Genomic DNA, 10757 nt, shown 5'->3' on the forward strand with positions numbered 1-10757 from the left:
TGTTGTGAGGTATTGAGAGCTCTCTCTTTTTTCTTCCTACAACAAAAGCTGTTTCAGTTTGGGTTTCACAATGGTGTATCCAAACCAATTTACACAATTTTTCCAAGGGACTTAACAGATTCTGTTTGCATGAATTTTGTGATTTATAATCCTTCTATTTCTCAGATCAAAGGAAATGACATAGAAGAGATTACAGTGTTTTAGCTCAGGTATAAGAGAGAAAATTCTAAAGAAACCAAATGTAAAATCTGCTAAGTCACTGCAAGAAGAAAAGAAGAATATCTGCTTGTCTTTGTATTTTTGTATAGACTTTCTAAATATTCAAATCTAAAATGGATGAAATAACCTTTCCTTCCCCTCACCATATTTTAGTTTTTAATGCCAATCCCTCAAGTATGTACTGTACTGAACTGTAACTCTAGCTAAATTCAAACTCCCTGAACATGAGAGCTGGCCTAATGAAGTTATACAACAGATAATTTGCTCTTTTAAATACAAAGTTAAATTGTCAAATACATAAATATTCTGCTGGTTCAGAAAATAATTACACTAACACAATGACAATTTTAAATTATCTAAGATTGAGTTTTTTTCTTTAAATTTTTGTTTTCAACTCTCTGTTTTTAAAAATCCCCAAATGAGCATGTAAATTTCTATTGAGTAAAAACTGAAAATTTGCCCACTGTAAACTGATGACTAAAGCATGTTATGAGCCATTGGTGAGAAAAAAGGTGAGGAAGGTGACTACCTTCCTTGGTACCACAAAGAGAACCCTGCACTTGTTATCATGGCGCTGCAGAATGGGTGTACCCTGCCAGAGTCTTTGCTTGGGATCTTGAACCTGGCAGCTGAAAATTAAATTCTGGACCTCCTTTCTGGTTATCTTACATCTAAAGGATGATGTATCCACTTTGTTGGTGCTTTTCTATTCCCCCAATATTGTCACTCACAGAAGAGAATAAAATTGGGCTCTGAGTAGTGACCTTACACAAAAGTGCAAACACGTAAACATAAACTTGAAGAACTGCACTTGCTAAACTAAATCACCTTCTTCAACATACTCCTCTCTTGACTGTTTCACTAAATCCTCAACTGAACTCTTGGTGTTGCTGCTTCTCCAAATCCATGATCGGTGCTAATGCTCCAGCAAGCACCAGACTCCTTATGCATACATGAATCTGGCTGCCAAAATTACACAACGCTCAAGTTGCCACTATGAAGTATGTACCAAACTTCATCCTCCCACTGTCTGGCATATTAATGAGCTTATTTGTTTAGCAAGACAATCTGTTCTCTATTAACTTTTTTCCAGATTTTGACAGATTTATGAAAAGCTTTTGAAAACTCATAATCCTCTGTCAAACAGCTGGAAAGATATTCAGTTGAATGTAATAGCATTTATCAGTTTTATTGGGTAAACATGAATGTACCTCTCTGCCCCCAATATGAATAAGATTTCTCATATTTAAGAACTAAAGTTTAATTGCTTGTATTCTGTTTGCTTTTACAGGTTAAATAATAATATTATATGCATCCTTTTTCACTGGGATCCCTTAGGAAATCAATAATATATTTTCACTTTTTAAAACTAAATCCATCCTTTTCATTGATTGAACAATGATATCAGCACAACAAAGTAGACAAGGCTTGTTTCACAGGGTCTTATCCTCATTTGTCATGTTCAAGTAGGGCCATTGCATTTTGAAGATAAGGGACCAGGAAAATCAGCTTTCTAACTGGTGCCTTCATGCAATGCATCCAGCATTAATTGTCTCTTTGTACATATTTGCAAGAGATTAATTACTTTGGACATACTATTTTTGTGAACAAAACATGTCAATATGAGGAAGCTTTCTGCCTTTTTAATCATATACTTCACCTAACACAGACATCAACCTTGACAAACTTTCTCAGTCAGTTACCACTTGAAATGTTGGTTGCATGTGCTGACTTCCTGAGAGCTTTTGGCTTAAAGCAAGTCTGGTGCACAAAGCAGCAGAGCTTATAAGTACTACGTCTGTCTGCCCTGAGGCACTCACAGCTGTGGTGCATATTCCTGCCTACTTCTCTTACTCTGGGGAATTATTTCTTGCTAGTTCCTACCTACAGCAAAGTAAAGCTTTTGTTCATGTGTACTTTAACATTGTCAAGAATTGGGAAACTCTAATTGTTACTTACCATGGAAATTTTGCCACTGACTTTGGTAAAACCAGGACCCATCCCAGCTGTCATAGCCCTGAACAGTGTAAACCAGACAGTATCATAAGAAAAGCACATGTACAGAGAATTAAGCTAACAGTCTACTCATTAGTTTGTGATTTCAGTTCCAAAGTAGAACACCCCATACTGCTCTCAGGTGCAGAGTGAAGTCCACACTAAAGCAACAGCCCTGGGAAAAAGAACTAACCTAACAAGGTCTCCACAGACTCCAAACCCTGGTCTGGCAGTGAAGGGCCTACAAATTTCACTATCACCTCTGAAATTTGCATTTAAGCTTTGCTTTTGAGTCACAAGTCCTGTAGAGCTGAATGTCTCTCATTTTGAAAGTTTAAACTGCATTGCTAAAATGACTCCTCAAGGTCTAGGTATCATTTCAAAGAAAACTCTTACCAAAACAACATAAATTCCTTGATATATCATTTGTCTAGCAGTAAGGGGAAATCAAAGAAAACATCCTACAATATCATCAATGTAAATATTGCTTATATTGATTTCCATATACAGGAAATAGTGTTTATTTTCAGGCAAAAAAGAGTTAAAGACTTCTAGCATTTGTAAATGCATATTCAGAAAAATATAATTTGAGGAAGTTTTATGCCAAATAGAATCATAATAGTCTTTTTCTAATATTCACATTAATACAACACATAGGATGCAAAATAATATCTAGAATCCAAAGTAAATTTTTCTACAGCCTGTTATTTTAAAGCAGCATTTTTACATAGCCTAGTAGCAAATCGTCAAACACTGTCATTTTCAGACATTTCCTCATCACAAATTCTAATAATATGGATTTAGTCAAAGCGTACAACTAGTTAGCTTGAATCTCAAACTCATGTCAAAGTATTTCTGTCATAATGAGACCAATTTATTGACTTGAAATCTCATATCTGTACCTATGTAAAAGGCCTGGGTAAGGAATGGAATTTTTCAGCTGCCTCAAAATTAGAAGTCTGGATTAAACTAAGGTTTTGACTTCTTTTTAGCTGCTGGACAGAACAGGTATCCACAAACAAACTTGTCAAATCCCACCAGAGGAATCTAAGTATCAATGATGTCAGACTGGCTGACACTGTTAGGTAAATCCCTCCTGTGAAGTAATTGTGATACACCAATATGTATTTTTGCACTTGGTATAGCAAAACCAACCAACAAACCAAAACCCCTAAAATCAAGCCTAACCAAAAAAAAAAAAAACCCAAAAAAACCACCAGGGGAATTGCATGAGTGAGCTAGTTTGATATTTGAAGGAATTATTGATTTTTCTAGTCCAACTAGATAAAGGCACCCTTGCAAATTTGAACTTGGTCCAAAATTTACATGTTATAATTAACACAAAGAAAGATAACATAATTTTAAAGAATTAATACTAGGATTCATTGTAATTCATTAAACTGAAAAAAACCCTACTAAAATCAGCAGGTTTTTTAGATACAACCTATTTTCAATATTAGAACATAGTACTTACATTATAAGAGTTAATATAAATGTACGACATAATGGAAAAAAATCTTTCATTATGTTACCAATTCTGTTTTCCCTTGTAATGGCATGATGTTAAGCTGTTAAAAAAATAAAGTACTATTCCATAAAGGAATAAAGTACTAAAGCATAAAATAGGTCTTTATGAGTACATGAAAATAGCCTTAGCTTGTGTATAGCTTCTTTCTTCACTGAAAAATTAATGATTGAGTAGTTTTATGACTTTTCCCACTAAAAGACACTTCTAAATTAATCAGTGTTACAGTCTTGAGAAAGTAACTTCTTCTAACAAACTAGTTCAAACAAATAGATGAAATGCAAAACTCAGATCCTTTATACGTGTATTTAACGCCACTTGAAGTTTTCTAGAAGTGTAGAGAAAAAAAATTCTGAATAAACCCTTTATTTTCAATATTGTTCGTGTAGGCCAATGGAAATAATGAAATAAAAATAAAAAGTTCAAATCCAACTTTTGGATAAATAAAATAGTTTTGATGCTATTTACATCAAAATCTTTCATTAATTACTAGAATGTAAATCAGTACTTTATTAGTTGGGGTTTTAAAACAGCCAATGTGGTTAACATTATGTGAAACACAGGGAAATTGAAAGACTAAAATGTAAAAATGCTTGTTTAAAAGCCACACAGAAAAGTGATTAAGGCAACAGTTACAGAGATAGGGTAAAAGGTTGGGTTTTTTTTTAATTAGCACCATTCAGGAGAAGGACTGGGAATTTGCTGGAAAATGCAAGGTACTTTTGCAGATCAGTAGCAGTAAAGTATCCTTATTTCTGCCAAACTAAGAGCATAGAAAGGAGGGAAGCTCATCTCAGTAGTAAAATTTGGGGAAGAGAAGATACCATCATGAACCAGGTAAAAAGCAATGAAAGGATGATACATAGGAAACATGTCTAGAAGGCAGAACGATCCTCAGAAAGGAATAGAACAGATGGGAGAGAGTCTCATGTTCACTAAGGTATCAAAAGAGTCTTTGTGGTTAGAAATTAAGAATCAAGAAGCCTGCCCACTGAGCAGATTCAGACACAATAAAGATTTACAATACTGACTATGGACTGAAAAGGATTAAAATGCAAAAAAACTATTGACTGGTCTTCACGTGCAGCCAAACAACTTCCTGATTCCCACTGAAAACCATGAATAAATAGTGGACATGGGCAAAATTCATAGAAATGGGAAGTCATTGAACACAAGAGTGTTACTAGTCCAACAGCCCCCTAGCACGAATCTGACCACAAATGGAGTTTCAAGACTTTTAAGCAAGATGGCAAAAACTCACTTTGATTACTAAAATTGGTATTTGAGATTACAAACCTTTTAGAAGTGGACTCCACAGGCAGCAGTTCTTTGGAAATTCAGATCTAGGTAAAGAAGCCGAACAGGAGAGATGTCCAGCTTCAGGGAGGCAGATGCACAAAAAGGAGTCTTCTCGACAGATGGAGTCAATTCTAAGCATGCAAGTAAGCCCGGGCATTTAAGATCAAAGATTGTCCCTCAGGATTTTTTTTTCTTAAATCAGAGAGTCTCAGATAATCAGTCTACTTGCATTTAATAAAGAAGAGAAAAATTGATAAATGGAGTGGTAAAAAAAAATGGTATGGAAAATGAAGCATAGTAGTCTAGGAGATGGTGAACAGTCATGAGAATGTTTAAGTGCAGAAGTCAGGGATAGAAGACAGAAGATTGCCTAATTCAGCTAGGAAATTGGATGAACTCAAGAGAAAATAACTAACATCTACATTACTGTAAAGAACTCTGAAAATAAAATTAAATAACTAGAACTTCTGGTGTAAGATATGGAAAAGATAAAAAGTTAAAGATGCTGTGTAGTTTCTGGAAGCTGCTGATTAATTAGATTAATTAGATCAGAATTGAGCATGAAAAATCCATTTTGGTTAAAACAATTTGTTGGGGTGGTAGTGGAAAGTTGCTATGTTTTTTCTGGTTGGTTCGTTGGTTGGTTATAAATGGCATAGGTCTACTATAAACCCTCAGAACAGGACACTGATATGAACAAAATAATGATACTGGCAAGGTAAATATTACTGAGGCCTGTGTAATAAAGGTAGCAACTACAGACAGTTGGGAGGGGAAATACTGCTATCGACAACAACTGTTCCTGAGCAGAACATACAGTAGATTCCTTTTATTTAAAAATGCATAATGAAGCAAAAAAAGGTTAATATTAACTTGTTTTGGGGAAAAGTGAAGTCATAATGGAAATAAAGAAGTTAAAGAAGAGTTTAGTAATCACGAGCTAGTTCAACTACATAACCAGAGAGGTTAAGTAATTCTGTAAATAATATTTTTGATTTCAGAGGAGCCAAGAGTAAGAAGTTAGAAAACTTATTACAGAAGTTTGTGGACTTACACAATAGAAAGTACAGCCTCCTTAAGTAAAATATGCAAAAAATTTAGAGAGCTTGTTAGAGTCTTCAAGCAAAATTGGTGGCGTAATTCTTGGTATCAAAAGCAGCTTTGCTAATGAGAATGATTAAAATTGAGCAAATCTCAACAATAATACTTCAATTTCTGTGTAGCTAGAGACAGTTAAGGGAGGAAAAAGTCAAATGATTTCCATCCCAGAATACCAAGAAGTACTATGCATGATAGATTCTAATACATGTTTCTGAGATTTCCTTAGCAATTTTTGAAAATAAATAAATTAAGTCAAGAATTGTAAATATGTCTGGAAATAATATATTTAAGGTAAACAGTTAGACTACTCATTTGACTCCAGTCACATGCAGATTTTTCAATCAAATTGAAAGAAAAAGAGTCAAAGAGAAATAAAAATTGGTAAGCTCTGCAGGGATTTGCTAAGGACAATTCATGCATATTAGCTTCATATTTGTATTGAATAAACTAGTATTCTATTTTAATTATAGGAAATGTCATCTGAAATTTATTAAACATTTGCTATAATACCAGAAATCAAACCTGCACTGTTCCTAATGCTTTTCTGTAAACTTTTAGCATATAGCACTGCTGAAGACAGATACCATCCAGGTGGACCTTTGTTCTGGTCGTGTATTTAACTGGAAACAACGTGTGCTACATGGGCACTGTACTGTGCTCCATGGGAGCTGCTTGTTCTTTCACACAGATGTAGTAGATTAACTCAGGAATAACACTTCTTTATTACAATATTGGAGTAAACTATCACATGCCTGCTCCTTTTAAGACTCAAGCTAGTATCTTTTCACAATGTGTATGACTAATATGCATGAGGATATTTTGCATCATCTTTCATTGCTCTAAAAACCCTCAGTTTTATACACTGTTAAAACAAATGGAGGCAATGATAGAGCTACCCTCCAAAAATACAAAATGATACATAAAATAGAAGACAGAAAACAGTTTAAAAACTTTTTGGCACAAGAACAAATAATGATGAATAGGCTGTGACTGCTCAAAGGAGGTTTCAAACCATCACAGGAGAGATGTTCTAGAGAAACTTCAACAAGATGCAGTGGTGAAACCTAAGTAGTTTTAAGAATGAACATGATACATTTAGGGATAGGTTTATACCCATCCCTAAAGGCAGGTTAACTAGGATATCACAGACCTAGATTTGCTAATGCCAGTTGTTCCCTTCAGTCTCTTAGTCCTGTGAATGAAACACACACCCTGGTCCTAACTCCCTGGCCTTAACTGATGGCCAACAATGAAATTCTAATTCTATTAATGTACTATAAGCTTGCATATACTCAGATTTGTTTTATGAATATAATGTATTAAAATAAAACTATTTCATATGAATTGCTTGTGTCTTTTGACACAAAGGTCAAGTTGTGATTGATTCATAAGGGCTTCAGCTTGAGGCATATGGAATACACCAGCCCCTTGTACCACAGATTTTAAAGAAAATTCCACGCAGTAGAAAAAAGTAATTCCCACCCTTGCCCATCAATAGCTAAAAATGACATAGCATGTGTAAGACATGGGCAAAAATCTAACATGGATTTCATATTATTATGAAATCATGCAGTTATTAGGCTGCAAGTAGAAAACGATAGTTTCTGTGGGCAGTGATGACTCACAGGATTGCATACATGAGTGGAGCCTTACATTTGCCCTTGCCAGTCCTGGGATTAAGAAATATGCTTGGATTTTCTCAGCCCAGAAGCCTGTCATCACAGGACATATGTTAAAATATACTGGCAACCTGGCTTGCTCTGAAATCTCATGAGACAAGACAGTCAGAGATATTTTGCAACTTTTCTTCAAACCACTTTTCTTCATGCCATGTACAGATTAACACAGCTCATGTTATGCTAGATCAAAGAATTTTAGAATTCATTTTGCAGAGGCTAGGATTCCATTCTGGCTCAACTCATTATGAGATGATAAAAAACCCCAAAGCATAGCAAGACTTCATATTTAAAATAGTTTACCAAGCTCAAACATAAGGAACAATTCTGAGTATTGTGTGCCCTTTCAGGCAGGAATTTAACATGAAGGCCATTCTGAATTGAGACCTCAGTATAATACTCAAAATGTGGCACATTGTTCTGCAAGCAAAAATAATTTTTAGATGACTACTCTGCATACTAAAAAAAATGAACAAACGTCCTGACATCATTTTACCTTCATTCAAGACCTAGTACTTCCATGAACAGATCACTATGCTCAGCTGTATGTTGAACTATTATGTGATGTTTATGTGTGTGTGTATGTAATGGTTTATATTAATGGCTCATATTAATTTAAAATGTGCTAAAGCTGAGTATATGAGAATTTGTATTCTCATATACAGCATTACTTCTATGTAAATGTTTTATTTTTTGAATGCTGTGTTGCAATACAAACCTACTTCTGATGTAAAGAAAACAACTCAGTAACCTGCTGGCTTCTTAATTTTCAAAGTAAATATCGTTTTAGCAGAGCTGTAGCAGTGACACCCATGGCTGTGACACTTTTTTTCTTCTGTTTTCTGGAGCAGAGTACTTGCTCTCTTCCTTGTGTCCTGGAGGCCACATAGAACAGCCTTCTTTATGTTGGGGACTACAGACCTGGATGCAGCACTCCAGGTGGGGTCTCATGAGAACTGAGTAGAGGGTCAGAACCACCTCTCTCACCCTGCTGGCCTCACTGCTTTTGATACAGCCCGGGATGCAGCTGGCCTTCTGGGCTGCAAACTCACATTGCTAAGTTATGTCACGCTCCTTATCCACAAACAACTCCAAGTCCTTTCTCTGGGGCTCATCCTGATCCATTCTCCACCCAGCCTGTACTTGTGCTTCAGATTGCCTTGACCCTGGGGCAAGACCTTGCACTTGGCCTTATTGAACTTCATGAGGTTTGCATTGGCCCACTTGTCACACCTGTCCAAGTCCCTCTGGATGGCATCCCTTCCCTCCAGCATGTCCATCACAGCACACAGTTTGGTGTCATCTGCAAACTTGCTGAGAGTGCACTCAATCCCATTGTCCATGCCGCCAGCAAAGATGTTCAACAGTGCTAATAGCAATACCAAGCCCTGAGGGGAACTCCACTCGCCACTGGTCTCCACTTGGACATCGAGCTGTCGATCGCAACTCTGAGCAGCCAATTCCGTATCCACTGAGTGTTCCACCCATCAAACCTACGTCTCTCCAGTTCAGAGACTAGAATTCATGCAGAACAGTGTCAAATGCTTTGTACAGTTCCAGAAGGAATACCAGTTCCAAGTAGGTGATGTCATTTGCTGTCCTTTAATTCACCACCACTGTAACCCCATCATCAAACTGGACAGGCACAATTTGCCCTCAGTGAAGTCATGTTGGTCATTACCAATCACCTCCTTATTTTCAATGTGCCTTAGCACTGTTTCCAGAGGTAACTTGGATGGTCTCAAACGCACTATAGAAATGCCCATTTATATGCCTAAATACATTTAAGTACCTCTCACAGATGGCTTGCAACTGAACATCCTATGCTTTTTATTCCTTGCTGCCACAAAAATTAATTTATCATAGATTAAATCTGTAAAAGTCTTGTGGGGATTTCTGAAAATAAATGCTCTTCTTTTGTCTTAATATTAAATTCTGTTATTTACATGGGATTCTGAATTGCAGTAATTGTAATAGTGGTTCCTACTTGTTTCATTCTATCATAAAAGCATTAATTTATTTAAAAAATATATCCCCAACGATTTTCTGGAAAATCATCTCAGATAGAAAACATCATGAGAAGAAATTACTTTTAACTCATGCAGAGTTTTGAGCTGCTACAATCTTTTTCTTCTAGTGTCAGTGAATTTTGGGAATCAGAAAGAACTTCCCCTGGGTATGTTATGATTTTATGGTAAGCACTAGATTTCAGTGGAGAATATAGCTTCTGAGGTTCTCATAATGTGTTATATAGATGAACGTAATACATGGAAACATTCTTTAGTAAGCAGTAGGTTCTGTGTTACTTTCAAGACCAAAATTTATATGTTTGTGGCTACAGTTATACTTTAAATGACACTTTGTATCTATCTGGATATTTAGAATGCTAATTCTTTCTTTGAGTAAAATGAGGTACTTATTTAATTTATTCTGTACAACAAATGATAGACACTATACCATTTCATTAATTACACCTAAACTTTAAATTTAGTGAAAATTAAACTTCAAACACACGTCTCAAAACCTAACTAGCCATACCCTCAACTGACAGTGCTCCTGAGTATTTTAATCTCTATACTGACCCAGTGCTTGCAATGTACTCTGATTTGCCCCAGACTGGATAGAATAAGGTGTCTTTCTCAATGTCTCCGGACACGAAAACAGGTGCTGCAGTCAGGAAATCCATGCTTACTATGCTTGCTATGTCCAAAGGGATAATTTGTGTCTTGAGCAATAAGGCAAAATCTCCTTCAGAATCTTGACCAGATGCCATCTCCTAGAGAACTAAGAGCAGCCAGAATGATGCAGCAATAAGAAGTCACAGTGACTTGTCAGTGGTTCTGCTCTGTTCAGCTGAACTTCCTCAATATGGTCGTTATCATAAAATCATTGATAATAGGCAACTTATATAAAACATCCTTATTCTCTGTTGTTTTAATTAA

This window comes from Corvus brachyrhynchos, unplaced genomic scaffold (assembly GCF_000691975.1).
Source record: "Corvus brachyrhynchos isolate BGI_N302 unplaced genomic scaffold, ASM69197v1 scaffold9, whole genome shotgun sequence".
Taxonomy (NCBI): Eukaryota; Metazoa; Chordata; class Aves; order Passeriformes; family Corvidae; genus Corvus; species Corvus brachyrhynchos.